This window comes from Cyprinodon variegatus, unplaced genomic scaffold (genome assembly GCF_000732505.1).
Source record: "Cyprinodon variegatus isolate N-32 unplaced genomic scaffold, C_variegatus-1.0 Scaffold0, whole genome shotgun sequence".
Classification (NCBI taxonomy): domain Eukaryota; kingdom Metazoa; phylum Chordata; class Actinopteri; order Cyprinodontiformes; family Cyprinodontidae; genus Cyprinodon; species Cyprinodon variegatus.
In genome coordinates, this window is record NW_015150453.1 from 3,996,888 (window position 1) to 4,012,802 (window position 15,915).

Sequence of the window (15,915 nt, forward strand, 5' to 3'; positions counted from 1 at the left end):
TATATATATATATATATATCAGCCAAAACAAACATTTAATGTGAAAAAGAGAAATGTGGGGGGAAACATTTTTTTTTTATTTTTTCGATTCATGTCCCAGTCATGAAATAAATGATTTTCAAATATATGAAACAATTTTGTATTTATCATTTCTGTAAAACCAGATTCACTCACTGTGAAATTAAAAACTTCTACTTAAATTAACAATCTAAGATAAAACAAAGACCAAAAAAACAGAATTAGCAAACCAGGAATATTTTAACCACCTAAGAGGCCGGTAGCCTTGATGAATTTGCACACATTATTCATGATTCAGTCGTTTCATTCCATTACATCTCTAGTCCCTAGATGTTCCCATATGTAAAATATTACACCTTATGGTTTAAAATGAGGGGCTTTTTGATGCAGAGCATTTTAAAAGATGATCTTACAGATGACAGAACCGGATCTCCTCTGACAGGTCGTTTGACGCCTGGAGGTTCTGAAAAATGAGTTGTCTCTCCTAGTCTTCCTGGAGCAGCCTGAGGGGCCCCTTTAGGTGACTACAGGCTGCATGTGAGCACCCCCATATGCTTCACAGCTCTATAACATAGGAACCTGCCATAGCATGAAACACTGTTATGACAAAAACTTGACATCATTGAGGGAAGCGTGAACAGTTTAACCCAAACTGATGAAACAGCAGAGCTGCAATCCTGGGAGCCAGTCTGTCAGATTCATGTCAGCTGCAGTCTTCTTTAAGGCTTAAAGAACATCTGAGGGAGACAGCTTCTCAGGAACACACAGCACGTCAGGCACCAGTACGGACTACCACTGAGCCAGTTTCTGCACACATTTCAAATGATCTAACAGTGAACTGTAGTGTATAAAGGGTTGGCTGCTAGAAGCTGCCCAGCGTAATGAGAGTCATTACTGTTGATCACTTCTCTATGAAGGAAGCCGAGGAAATAGATGCTTCCACTGGCAAGAAAATAACGCGGATATTAAGCTGCCATTTTAGAGTCTACAGCTGATGATGGCATAAATTGGATTTTTAAATCAATCCGAGAATGACACTCCATCTTTTAATTTCATCTATTTATTTCTAGCTGTTACGTAAGTGGGAATGATGTTGATAGAGAAATCTCTTTTTTGGGGGGGGGGGTTTACCACTTTAATTTATCTCTGAGGAGTCTCAAAAGACAGAATAGGAAAAACCACACCAAACCGGTCAAGTTATAGCTGACATCAAGACGTGATTTCCTTTTTTTTTTTTTTTCTTTTTGAGCATCAGTGATACATTATATCATTTCAATTACAAGGAGGCACGATACTCATGTTTATATTTTAACCCCCCATCCCAAGACCACCAATCCAGTAGGAGTAGATATTTGAAGGTAATACAAAAATAAACAAGAATAGTGAAAAAAAAAAAATACAAATAAAAAGTAAAAATAAATAAAAAAGGTTTTACATACATATATACATTCAAATATATACACATGTATGAGTGTACATAACAAAAAGAGCATATATTTCGGCTCACCAGCACTGAGGTTGGGCACTACACAAGACATGGGTTCAATCATAATAACAAATACAAATGCAGGATGCCTGCCAGAGGATCATTACGTGGGCACAGTTTTAAGTTTACCTAAATGCATCAATATCGGACCCCAGACAGAGAAAAATTTGTCTCTGGACCCTCTTATAGCAGAGGTCTTTAATGTTTTCCAGACCAAGGACCCCCAAACTGATGGCAAGATGGAGCAGGGACCCCTAATTATATATATTGTATGAAAATGAGTTATATCAAACTGGTCCTATAGTCAATCTATTACAGACGGAGTCATGTAACGAAAGTAATTTCTCCCTGAGATTATTAAAGTATTTCTGATTCTGATTCCTCATTGATGGGACAGGTGTTGTGAATGAAATGGTGCCCAGCTCGAAAGAGCTCCTGTGTTGCTGAATGTGTGCATTGATGACTGGAAGACATCTTCTGGCCCCATTTTATCTTTTTACTACAGTTTGTTGAATTCATGTTAATGCGTATTTAAATACATTTCAATTAGGGGGAAAAATTGCAGGTGGAAAAAAAAAAAAAAAAGGCTAATCAAGCAAAGCTTTCGCAACCCGCATGCAGTACCTCCGTTGACCCCCTAGGGGTCACGGACCCCATGTTAAAGACCTACGCCTTAGAGTATATTTTTTATTTTCTCTAATTGTATGAAGCGTGTCAGGTCATTAAACGACAACCACACCTTGGGTGGATTTTTTGATTTCCAATGCGATAAAATTCTTCTACGTGCAAGCAGCATTGTGAAAGCAATTATGTTTCTATGTTCTTCCCTTCATTTTATATCTCTACTATCCGTGGCCCCAAATATGGCCATAGCTACATTGGGCTCAAGATTAGTGTCAGTGCTTCTGACAATGTTTTAAAGATGGCAGACCTGTAGGTTGCCAAGACTGGGCATGACCAGAACATATCTGTTAAGTCAGCTGGAGTGTTTCGACACCTGTCACAGCTTCCATCTGTTTTAGGAGATATATTACCCAGTCTTGCTTTGGAATAGTGGATGCGATGTAGGACCTTAAATTTTATAACGTTTAGGTTGGCACAGAATGTGCTGTTGTTTACTCTTAGTAAAGCGTTCTCCCAAGTGTCCTTTTCCAAGTCCTCACCCAGCTTATCCACACAGTCTGCTCTGATCTTTGCCAGTGTTGTGTTTTTAAAAGAGGATATACAATCGTAGATTCTGGAGACCATTATTTAGAATTAAACTGAGAATTTAACAAACCATCTAGAGCAGAAGATAAAGATATGTATGGAAAGCTGGGATCATGATGTTGAAGGAAGTGGCGAACTTGGAAATTTCGAACTAAGCTAGACCGAGGGAGGCCAAATTTGTGTTATACATCTTTAAAACTTGCACAGGTACAATTTATGTACAAGTCCTCAGAATTATGAATGCCACGTCTCTACCAGAGAGTAGATTCATACCTTAGCTGGGAGGAAAAGGTGATTATTGTGTATGGGACCCAGATGGGGAAGGTTTTTAAACCCAAAGCTCCATCTAAGTTGAGCCCATATTTTGAGAGTCTCTATGACTATCGGATTGTAAGTATATTGTGAGAAAGAGAAGGGAAGGCTGGAAGTGACCAGGGCTCTGAGAGAAGTGAAGATGCAAGATACAGCTTCAAAGTTGCACCAGTCTGCATCAGGAGTGTGGAGCCAGTACATGATTTTTTTAACATTTGAGGCCCAGTAGTAGTGATAGAGATTTGCAAGGGCTAAGCCACCTTGGTTTTTAGGCCTCTGTAACAGTTCTAACCGCATTCTAAGCCACTTCCCGTTCCATATGAATGAGATTAGAGCCTTATCAATAGACTTAAAAAAGGACTTGGAGAGATAAAGTGGGATACAGTTTGATACAGTTCACCTTTCCTGCCAAGGATAGGTGAAGTACTTTCCATTTCTTCAAATCTAAATTAACTTTCTCAAATAACTGATAGAAGTTTTCCTGGTAAAGATTCTGCATATCCCTTGTAATATTGATGCTCAGGTATTTAAAGCCATTTTTAGACAAATGGAAAGGCAGAGTAACATCCTGTATTTGAAGAGCCATAACATTCACTTTTACTGAAGTTTAGTTTGTACCCAGAGAGGCTGCCAAACATCCTCAGGGTGTGGATAATATGAGGAGCACATAAAACAAGGTCAGAGACATCCGTTAGCAAATCATAAGCATAAAGAGATACCTTATACTCTCCCCCCTCCTAGTGATCCCAGTAATTGATGGTGATGATTTGAGAATAATAGACAGGGGCTCTATGGCCAAGGCAAACAACAATAGACTGATTGGACAGCCCTGACGGGTTCCCCTTGACAGCTGGAATACTGTGAGCGTTTACCATTCATGATTACACAGGCTTTGGGAGAAGTATACAAAAGTTTAATCCATGAGATAAAATTGGGGCCATATCCGAATTTCTTTAAATATGCAAATAAATATCTATTTATATCAAAAGCTTTCTCTGTGTCCAGCTGGATAATCACTTCAGGTACCAAGCTGGACACAGGAGAGTTGATAACATTTAGGAGCTGAGGGATAATTGTGAATGAATGGTCAGCAGATATCAGAATCAGAAATACTTTAATAATCCCAGAGGGAAATTACTTTTGTTACATGCTCTAGTTACAGTTTTACATGATATATACACACATCCAACTATAACACACATCCAACTATAAACGTCGTGCATTGTGGTTTTAAGGCATAGGGCTTTGACCAAGATCTTCACATCACAGTAAGAAGGGATTAACAAACAAGATTTGGATTATTTTACTATTAAGGAGCATTTTTTTAATAAGAAGAGAAAAATAAAAATAGTGACAGCTTAGCAGGTGAGACAAGAGGAAGGAATTTTTGTAAACAAATGCATAAAAACACCTGTATTGTTCTTGTGTATGCTTTTTCTTTTCTTATTATGCTTAATATCTTATCCTTCATGAAATTTTACATTTCCCCTTTCCTGTAAGGGTTGCTACATTATCACACACAATCCTGGTGAAATACATGCAAACTGGAGGTTGTTTACCCTTCAATGTCTTTCCTTGCATTTTTAAAGAAGCAAAGCAACACGTTTCATTATTCAAATTTCACATTAAACTGTCAGTGAGGCAGGTCTTCTCTGACATGCTTATTTTCAACAGTCTAAGCAGGGATTATCAAATGGAAGCAACTAGAACACACCTCAGACTTGACAGATCCATTTCCAAGACAGATCATTATAATTCAAAAACATTTACACAAAAGAAACTGTTTGCTGCTCTGATATTTTTTGTGAAAAAGATGTACAACTGATAATATTTTTAATGTATCCTTCTGCACCTTTTTTTGAAAAATATAGAATTCCTTAAATAAATCAATTCAGCTGAATAATCCAGAGATCAACGGTGCTGTAATAGGTGAATAGATTCCCAGTATGGAGGCTCTAATAAAATATGCTGCAGCAGTCCTCCAAAGCAGCGTAAGGGAAGGCAGATGCATTTAACATTCACTGTAAACTGAAAAGTTCCAACCAACTGCCTGGTAAAATGACCATGAGATTACTAATTAATACAATATGGGAATATAGCACTAATTCCTTTGGGGGATTTAATGAAAGCAAATGAGAGTCCATTCTGATGAGAGCATTCGGCCATCAAGCTCCATCTCTACATTATGCTTTTAACTCCCTTTGCTACCTCAGGGAGAGATGTGCAGCACTGCTGGGACTGCAGTCTCTGGCTGTGCTGCTTTTAGTGTAGCAATGTATATAAAAGCAGAACTATTAATTTTTTTTTTTCAAAACTTAATGGTGTTAAAATAATTACATTAGCTTTAAGAAGAAAATTAAATTTAAAGTAACACATTTTTAACAGGATCTTTACTTGAAGTTTCAGTTTATATTCAATGAAGGAATTCCACTCTGCAGCACAGCTATATACAATAGGTGGGGGGGGGAAATACAACCTAAAACACCTTAAATCAATGCCTTTAAACGTTATTGGTTTAGTCAGTGGAAAAAAGTATACATGTTCTTTTACTTTTCAGAGTCAAATACAGATATTTTAGCAAGATGGAGAAGAACAAGATAAAGTTACTATACAGCTCATGCAGTGAAAGACTGAGACAGCAGCTGTGTGATTATGACTAAAAATGTCCCCTCAGATGTTCTACAAAGGTTTTGCTTTTCAAAGATGTTTTGAAAAGCAAAACCTTTGCTAGTCAAACTTCTACAACAAACAAGAAACTTATACAACTTAAATTTGTATTTTAAGTTGTATAAGTTTTAATGGAATTGAGCTTTTAGTGCAACATTAATTGTAACATTAATCCAAATAAAGACAAAAACAAATGCGTGTTTTGAATTTTAAACATTTGTTTCCTCATTTCATACGTTTCCCCCCCCCCATTTTTCATCCATATCTTGTTGAAATGTCTAATTCTGCAAACACGAACAAGTATGGTTGAGGAAGATTCTGGAACAGGAATCTTTGATTCCACTCCTGAAAGTCCGGTGCCTCCTTTGTATGACCTGATAATTTAACTAATGTGTGTTGAAGCAGAGACACACCTGAAAGGTACAGGACAGCAGACTTTAAGAACTGAAACTGAACATCTCTGTTTTTAATGATGGAAAGACCTGGAAAAGTTTAAGCACCTCCTATAGTTACATTCTTTGCATACATAACTTTATTTTTTGGGATATGTAATTTTATTTAATGACAGAATTGCTTTTTATCTTTTTCATAGTTTTCTGCCATCTCGCAAATGCTTTAAAAAATTGGAACATTTTGAAATATTTGTATTAATTTAGGTTCTAAAGACATTGCTTTATTCTTTGTAATTAGTTAGTATAATAAAATGTCTTCTGTCCAGGGTATCATTTAGTATTTACTCAGTATTTACAAATTGACTATATATATTAATGAATATACTAGACAGATAGATTAGTCCACGAGTTTTACATGTCCCATTGAAATATTAGGTTTTAGTGAGGTATACTTATACCGGTATATATGTATAAGTATCAGACAATAATTTCTATTATTTCTATTAACTATTTTATCCATGTTTAGACTATTTATAACATACGTTATCTCAAGACTTTTAACCCCCTAAAAAATTAAGATTAAATTCTATTTACTTATAATCATAAGTTCACTAGTAAAAAGGTTTTCTATTTAAGGAAAGCCAGTAGATTGCAACATATCACAGAGTTGCAGTATTTATTACTGAGTGAGCTGGTAGTGACAGTGGACTGTAACTTGCATTGGGTCATAAACTTTGCAGCAATCCCTCTCCCTGAACATGCATGTAGTGATATATGAAAGGAAAAAGGCTTTATCTGGAAGAAACCTCTGTTGTTGCAAACCCCACACTATTAGAATGGGCTGGTGGGAACATCCTTACGGCTTGTTAGTAACATTCTACTTTATAATAAGCATTCTAAAGAAAAATCTGGATTTTGCCCACCTTTTTTGCTCTATATTTTTCTCTCTATTACTCTCTAGCTAGATGCCTTTCCTTACATTTCCAGCTGATTAATTTCCATCATACTGTGAGATACATGAGCAACTGCTGAAAAGAAATCACAACCAAAATCTCCCATTTTCACAGTTCATATAAAATGGACTTTTTTTTGCAGAATCATAATGCATGAGACATATTTCTAACCCATGCATACGCAACAAAATTCTGTCTGGAGTCACAGCTTGATGGACGGCCACTGCTTTGCCTGTAATGATAACTGTCTTGAGTTTGTCTAGATTTCAATCTCATACCATGACTGATGTCGAACTTAACATCAGCATATAGACCCAACTTTGATTTAAAAAAAATCTAATTTTTTCCTGATATTTGAAAGTTATAGCATTTCTCTAAATGATTTTTTCCTTCATTTTACATTTTTGTATCCTAAAAGAAAACAGTTTCTTTTAATCTAACTTTTGCATGGTTAAACATTGGTGCGTGAACCAGCTGCTGGAGGAGGAAACAAAGGTCACAGGTTTGATTCCAAGAAAAGATAAGGTGTGTCCGTGAACTGAAGTGACATCTGTTGAAGAGTCCTTGAGCCAAACACAGAGCTCCTATCTTTACAATATGGGTCACCCTGGATAAGAAAGGATGAAGTGCTTTTACAGTAATTACTTTGTGATTATCTTTTGTGGGACAATTCACCTCTGCTGTGCAATCTGAGGGCCGGCGTCACCCATCCTCGCAGTAACATGGTGGAAACAAAGCAGACTTGAAAGGTGAGTTACACCACACTGTACTATCATATCATTAAAACTAGATATTCATATACACTTTATGAAAGACACATAACAGCACTGTCAGACCTTTACTCGTTTAGGGCAGTTAGGATATCCTAAATGTTTTTGTTTGGCTAAATGATTAGTGGTAGATTGTACAATATTTTTTTTTTCTTCTTTAAATGTATCAGTAGGTTTTCCAAAGTCTTTAAGATCTTTGACTTTCAAATATGAACTGACTTATCTTGAGTCAGGTTTGTTGGCAGTCTCATTCGCGCACCTTTCAGCTACAACCCCAAGTTTTCCGTTGAACTGGATCTGAGTTTTACTCTGATCTCTCCAAAACACTTAAAATCCCCAGAGCAAACGTTATGCCTCCTTAAGTAAATTTATTTCCCCCACTAGCGTACTCTTGCTTTTTATGCTTCTTTTGGATTAATGGCTTTTACCTTGTTGAGTTCCCACAACAGGTAAGGCTGGGAAGCATCTTCTATCGTCCAGCACAGAGGAACCATTAGAATCAATGTGCAAACATAGACCTAATTTACAAATTGAAAGTCAAACACAAACAGCTTCTGTGGACAATCAAGAAGTTTAACCTCCCTCAGGAGCCACTTGTTTTCTTGCACTCCTGTTTTCTTTGTCCATAGTACTCTGTTCTGGATTATTCATAAAACAGAACAGGTTAAAACTGCAAAAGATAATTGGGTCTGCAAGAGGACTGAAGGGTTTGTAAATGTTTCATATCNAAATGTATGTTATTGGTTTACATACAATTGAGAATAAATGAAATCAGGAAACAGGAAATGACATCCTTATGTCCCCGCCGGACGCCATCTTCATTCCTCAGGTGTGGTGCTTCAGCGTCAATGGTGAGTAATCTTGAGGCATCCTTTTCCTACTTACATACATCTTACATCTCCCCTACCTTGTATCAATGAACAGTTACTTATTTGACTCCAGATATTGGTTACAGATGCGAATGTTTTCATTCACTTCACAGATCTCTGAATAAAATGGCTTCCAGGTCCTGTATTTTTTACATTTTAAGTTGAAATGTTTTTTTTGACTAAATTTTTATTATGGCAGGTCAAAGGCTTCCCCGGATAAAATGAAGTCTCCCCGGAAATCCTTGCATCTAAAAGAAACACGTCACCTTACCTCAGAAGAGGACTAATTAATTAACATGTAAATTACTTTCTTATGTTTAATGTGCACCAATAAAAATTCTCTAAATTAAAGGATTATGGCTATTACTTTTAAGCAATGAAACATGCTGTTCTTTATGGCAGGAAGTGGCCACAAGCATGAAAAAAATTAATTGCATTGAGATTCTTTTTTATGTGACCCTCATTGTGATCAACAATGTTCAAATACAACTTCTTTTTTTTATCATATTCATATAGCTGATGATCATTGAGTCTATAACTCCATTAACACCTAATGTTTTGTTTTGTTTTCCAGGCTTTAGGGAGTCAAAGATCTTGAGGTCATTGTGTCCATCTCATTCTCATAAACAATGCCTTATGGGAATTTCTTCAAATTAAGACACACTTGGACTTATTGATGAGCTGGTTAGATTTTGTTGTTCAAAGGACAGGTTAGGGTGACCACCATTTATTTTTTTCTTTACCCTCCATCTTTCAGGACATTCAATGCAGTGAGGCTGAGGCAGACATCGCAGGGACGACCATGCCAATTTTCACTGTTCGAGCTGAGGGTGATTAATCTGATGGCCCTGGTAAACGCTTTGTAGATGTTGGTGTGGTCCTGGAAGGGGTCGAAGTTCTCCACAACCTCCAAAGTATCAACCATGCATGTGTGATGCTTTATGGGTTGATCTATGCACTTAATTTAAGCTATCCAAAAGACTTGAAGAATACATTTGAAGTTTACCAGAAGATCCTGATGGACCTGGAATTGTCCAAGCTCTCCCCCAAAGTACGAGCACTGAAACTCAAATTGCTCAGCTGACTCTTTTTTTTGGGATGGGGCAGGCATGGGAGGAGGAAGCACAGGAAGAGAATGGCCATACATGCCAATAAGCATGTTTATAGTGTTCTTGTTTGTTCACAACCTGAAACATTCATCCATCCATAAGAGATGATATATACTTCAAGGAAAACCCATTCCTGTCAGGTGATAAGTTAAAAATGTAACCTTCCTAAGTTGCCTCTGTTCGATGATTTTTTTCAAAGATTCTTCATGTTCTATCTTCAGCAGTAGATGAATTGCTAAGAGTTACACTACCTGTACCTCTACTGTCTGGGTCAAGAGAAGAGGTTTTCTTTAATATGAATAAATCTTTTGAATCCACAAGGTAGTCTGATTGTTTGCATCATTCATATATTGTTAAATAGAAAATAGAAATAAAAACTTTGGATAACAATCATAAAAATACATAAATGTTATGCATCTTGATTGAATATAAGCTTAACTGTTATGTATTTCTAAGACATGCACATTATTCATCTTGAATAGGTAACCTAATTACTATGTAATTCAAACACGTAAACTTGATGTATTCTGAATAAATAATCTGATTAATATGTATTCATAATAAATAAATTGTATTAATACTGAATACATAAACATGGTGAATATGCATTTCAAATGAACAGGATTAATTACACGGACGTATATGCATCATGTAAAGTTTATTAGGTAGTTTTATGTTCAAAATATTAAATAGAACTTTGTCATTTATTATTTTACATAAATCTTAAAAGTTAGGGTTAAATATTTCTGTTTTGCAGGAGCCACTTTTTTTTCTTGCACTAATGTTGTCTTTGTCCGTAGTATTCTGTTCTGGATTATTCATAAAACAGAACAGGTTAAAACTGCAAAGGATAATTGGGTCTGCAAGAGGACTGAAGGGTTTGTAAATGTTTCATATCAGAAAAAGGGCTAGAACCACTGCAGACCCCATGGAGACTGGAAGCAAACTACTCAGACATTTCTTCTTCAAATCTGTGCTTATTTTAAAAAAACGAGACCCCACAGAGACAGCAAGTAAACTATTTGGTCATTTTCCTTTAAATCGGTGCTTAGGAGAGCTATTTGTAAAACCGAGACACTGCAGAGACAATATCTTTTTCCATCCCATCTCTCTGATGAACATTTACAGTAACAGTCAGAGTGCTCTTACTGATACCATGCATGTTTTCCACAAATACATTTTTAGAAACACTGTATATATTGTCATTCAGTATAATTTAATATAGTTCAATTGAGAGAAATGCTGAACTAAAGTCACGTTCCTTGTTTTTGTGTGAAACCCGGCAAATAAATTTGATTCCAAGGTTTTGGTGAAAGTGATATTAATGTCTGTTATTTCATTCAGAGTTTGAAAAGCACATTTTTCACCAAAGATGTTGGTCTCTGGGACAAACAATCCTCCTCCTGAATAATTGATGGCAGGACATTCCCATGTGGTTTATATTGGCTAAAATTGTTGAAAAACTAAACATCAGACTACATTTGGAAATTGATGAACCAGACTTGTAGATATCCAGAATTTTCTTTCTGATATCTTACTTGATTACTTTTTTCTATAATAGGCCTCCTAAAAGCATATAAAACCAGTGCATCATCTGCAATCTATTTTAATGGTCTCTAAAGGATCTAAGCACTAAACCCAGAGAAAAGTCTTTGAAAAATTATTTTTTATTATACCTGCATTTAAAGCATATTACTTTAAAGTATTTTATGAACTGGAAACATTTAGCCAATATTGATCTATTGTGTGTATAAATATCTGGTTTCTGCTGGTTTTGTTTAGATACCTGGTTGTAGAATGTTGAAAAAACAATGAAATTATTTGATTTTAAACTTGTCCATCATGCAAAGAATAAATATATATAGTTACAAGTGAGCAGAAATAACAAGTTGAAACATTTGATAATCAAGGTTATCACATATTTGATTGCGATATTTATAAAAGGGTAACAATAACTTAAAAATATATTTTTACTGCATTTTACAGGAATTGTTTCAATTGCCAGTAAGAGCGAAAAATGTCCTTTGAGTCTTTATTCACCTGATATAACCTAAATGTTAATGTATTAAAATGTTCTTACTATTGTTTTAGTGTGAGATCATGCAACTGCTATCAAAAATTAATTTAAAATATTAATAAGTTTAACCCTTTTTTATACATCTGTACCGGAGTGCAGAGAAAATGGAGAGTAGAGCTTGTAAAAAGAAGCATAGTTTTGCCATAACCACAATCATTTTCATCCCACTACCAGTATTGACTACACATCAGCTTCTCTTATTAATTATTAAGGAAACACAATTTTCCCAAATGTCATTATAAAATCACTGATGTGTTTTCGTTCTGTGATCAGTTTGTGTAATGGTGTAGTGACACTGATTGAAAATCAAGAATAGAAGCTATTTATGAGCCTTTCTATAAAAGTCTGCTAAATACAGAATTTCTGAGAACATCCCAACCTAATCATCATCAAATGGTCTGATGAAATTCGTAGAGCACACTAAGGTTTCAGAACAGCAGTAGCATCACTGGGAAAATGCATCTCTTATTTACAGTTCATGGTCTTCAAACTCAGCTGAGAGTAAACTGGAATGTCATCACTAGTACTCGGTTGTACAACCGTCACTCAGAGATTCTTATGCAATGTTTGTGTCTCTGTTGCACTTGAATTTTTGCTAGTGTTTCGGAGTAAAATGTGGAAATGGTGATAACTCATAGACTGAAAAATGATCCTTCTTTGCTGTTGTTGCTCTTTCATATGTATATCAAGAGTGGTGAAAAAATATCTGTTGTTATTAGCAAAGCCAGTGCAACTTTCCTTTGAGAGTGCAGGCTGTTCAGTATTCAGAGTACAGACACCCCATGTTGTCGGCTCAGTCTGCTGCCCCTGCCGAGTAATGATGAACTGTTGGCCCGAGGCGGCTTGCTGGCTGCAGGTGTGAACCATCGCTGCGGTCATCAACCTTTCCTATCACCAGCTGAGCTGACACCGTGTCCCCTTACTTCCATAAGATAACATTCGCTCTGGTTGGTTGACAGACTCAGATACACCCAACATAGCCTACCACAGAGCTGCAGTGGTTTAATTTATTCAGTTCTAGAACATTGCATAACTGTGAAGAAATGCTTTTCATATTTATTATTTTTTTCCAAATTAGTAAAAGATAAAACTTCGAAATCCACACTGAAAAGCAGTATAGGTCATCTTTTCTGTGTCAAAAGAAAAATGGCTGTTTGAAATGAATAATTTTACAGCTCGGTCTCCCAGGCCTTTTATTTGTGTTTGAATATTTGCAATTTTTTCTCTTATCAGCAAAGCTCTTGTAATAAATTGCTCTTCTGCAATGTTCGGTGTTTGCCTGTTGTAGGTGATGCTGTTCAGTCCAGGTGTGTCTTTTTTGTTGTCTGGAATTATTAATAGTCTCTTGAAGAAAATTGTAAATCCCTTTTTTCACCTGAAAATAACCTTACTGTCACATCCTTTCACTTCCTTTATTTCCCTACCCCATTTATACCCTTAATAAATTGACATTTTCTGTACGTAGTCGAAATCTGTTGTTGTAAAGTCCGCACAAATAATAAATACACTTGTTTAAATATCCAAGAGCAGAGATATGAAGTCATAACAGAAAAACTAAGCTTGGAAAAAAAAATCTGCAGTAAATTTTTATTGCAAACGGCTACTTTTGGGTAATTTATGCCAATTTTAATGCTGCTCATAGGATTTAGGTGGGACATCTGGAGGCACAGCTAAATCAGTGAAGAAGTTAATTGAATTTGAAATTGAAAGAGAATGAATGGGCAACTAATTTGATAACTGGTCTGTAACTGCGGTTCTTACCCAAGCAGAGAGCACTCAGATGTTGGCTGAAATTTATCTTCTTTTTTTATTCTTGAAAAATACAAACTTCTATAATGGATTTAAACCGTATTAGAAGGGATGACTGCACCCCAGGCTGAGATCAGTTTTAGAGGATTAATTTTGGTAAAAGAGTAGAAATACATTTTATGGGGGGGTCTAAAAAAATGTGTCTCTACCAAAATCTTTTTCCACGGTTATAAGCATCTAAATGTCTATTTAATTAAATAAAGGAAACAAAAACTTGAATTTATCCAACCATTTTTTGTCTTTACAGGCCTGTTGAAGGTGATGGGGGTTAAATCACTTTCATATGAAGGAACATGCAGTAAAAATGGACTAACATTGAGCTTCTATGACTTTTGATAAAACAATTTCTTGGAAAAAAAACTTCTATTTGTGCCTCAAATTTAAAGCACAATTCCCAAATAAAGAAATCCAACAACTATCAAAGGAGATTGTTGTAAACATAATTAGTTATGAAACTATTTGTTTCTGTTCTCCAAATGTTAAGTTTCAAAAATATTGTAACTTAAGTTTGTTTATCATTGCTCCAATTCTAAATTATTGATTCACATAGATCTGCAGTACAAGTATAAATATTTATTGCTGCCTGTTCCTTGTTAATCAGTCCTTAAACATGTTTCTCTTTTTTTATTATTTTGAAGAGTAACCAAGAGAATTTGGCCTTTATGCCATGGAAAGTTTATATTACAGAGAACTACTTAATCTATTACTAAAGACGCATGTGTTGACTGTTAAGTAATTTAAGTAAAACTAAATCAAGTAAAGAATAATTTCAATAGATTATTAGTGGTTAAAAAGTTGTTGTTTTTTTAAGATAAAGATTTTGTTATAAGTGATTATTTCCTGATAGTTGTTTTTTTCTAAATAAAAGACAGTATTTTAATATTATCAGTAATTCTTATAACCCATTTTCACCCATGGCTCCTACAGATATGGAGGCAGAGGAGTATCAGAGGCCAGATGCTTCTTTGAAAACTTTCCAGCATCTAACAGGTTTTGCAGAGGCTTTCTTTTTCAAATGTTAATTGTCAATATCAAGAGAATGCAACCGATGCAGATTTTCAGCTAACTGCTTTTGGTAATCATCTTGTAGGCATTTTTGTTTGTCCAAATAAAATTTTGTAAGCGCTTTTAAGAAAAGCCTAAAGAAATATTTGGGCTTCTTTAATAAATTGCAAGAAAATGTGGATTCTTCGATCCAAAATATACAAAGAAATGAGGATTAACTCCAAGTATTGCTTCTACAATTTATGAAGGAGTTCTTAATTTTTCATCCCTTTAGATGTCTCATGATATAAATTTTGCACAGATCAGATTATGTCTGGTAGTTCATTAAACAGGTTGCGTAAATGTTTTATTGAAGTTATTTCATTAAATTTACACTTCAGGCCAAAAACCTTATTATATATGACATTTGCATAACCGTCAGACCTTGACATTCAACCTACCTTTTTAGTTAGAATCACAGTATTTTTTTTGCCTTGGAAAAATAGAATTAATCTAAAGGAGAAAGCAAAGAGAAATATCACCACAGATCTGCTTTAGTTGTTGTTATTGATGTTGTTGTTAAGATATATACAAGCAATTGTCGGAGTAAACATTTTAAATGTAAAATTCCTATCAGAAATATTCATATGTGTCTGCACAAAGATGCCCTTCTAATGATTCATGCCTCCTAGATATCAGTAGAACATTTAACATTCATGGTGGTGTCTTTGTGATTTTTCCTCTCTTACATGCCCGGGTCAAGCTTTGCTGCAGGCCCTACTATCTGTGTCCTGGGAAGACTAAAGTTCTTGCACAGAAGTTGCCAAATGATGACTAGAAACTCCTACGTAGGACCTCGAGTTCCCACACACGCCTCTGTTATGTAAGGCTTTGGTGGGAGTGAACGTGGACCTTTTGTAGTTCTCCTCCATCTGCTGTATCAGCATTCTCCTCACCCATCACTGTGTTTTGTGTCGTCTTTGTTTATTAGCGTGAATTCTTTATTCTTAATGAACAGCTCTAATCCAGTCTCAAGAGAAATTGTGTTTAAATGCTGGTGGTGTTGTTGTGTTGATAGGTGTGTGCCGGCTGACAGAGAGAGGGTACACATCCACTGCAACCATAGCAACAACAGCCAGGGTATGGCCGTACTAAGAAAATATCTGATGTGTTTCGGAAATTACAGAGAGGCTGAACGGACGTACATCTTTTTCTTCCTTATCATATTTTCTTCTTTTTTTCAGTCCTATAAAAGATTGT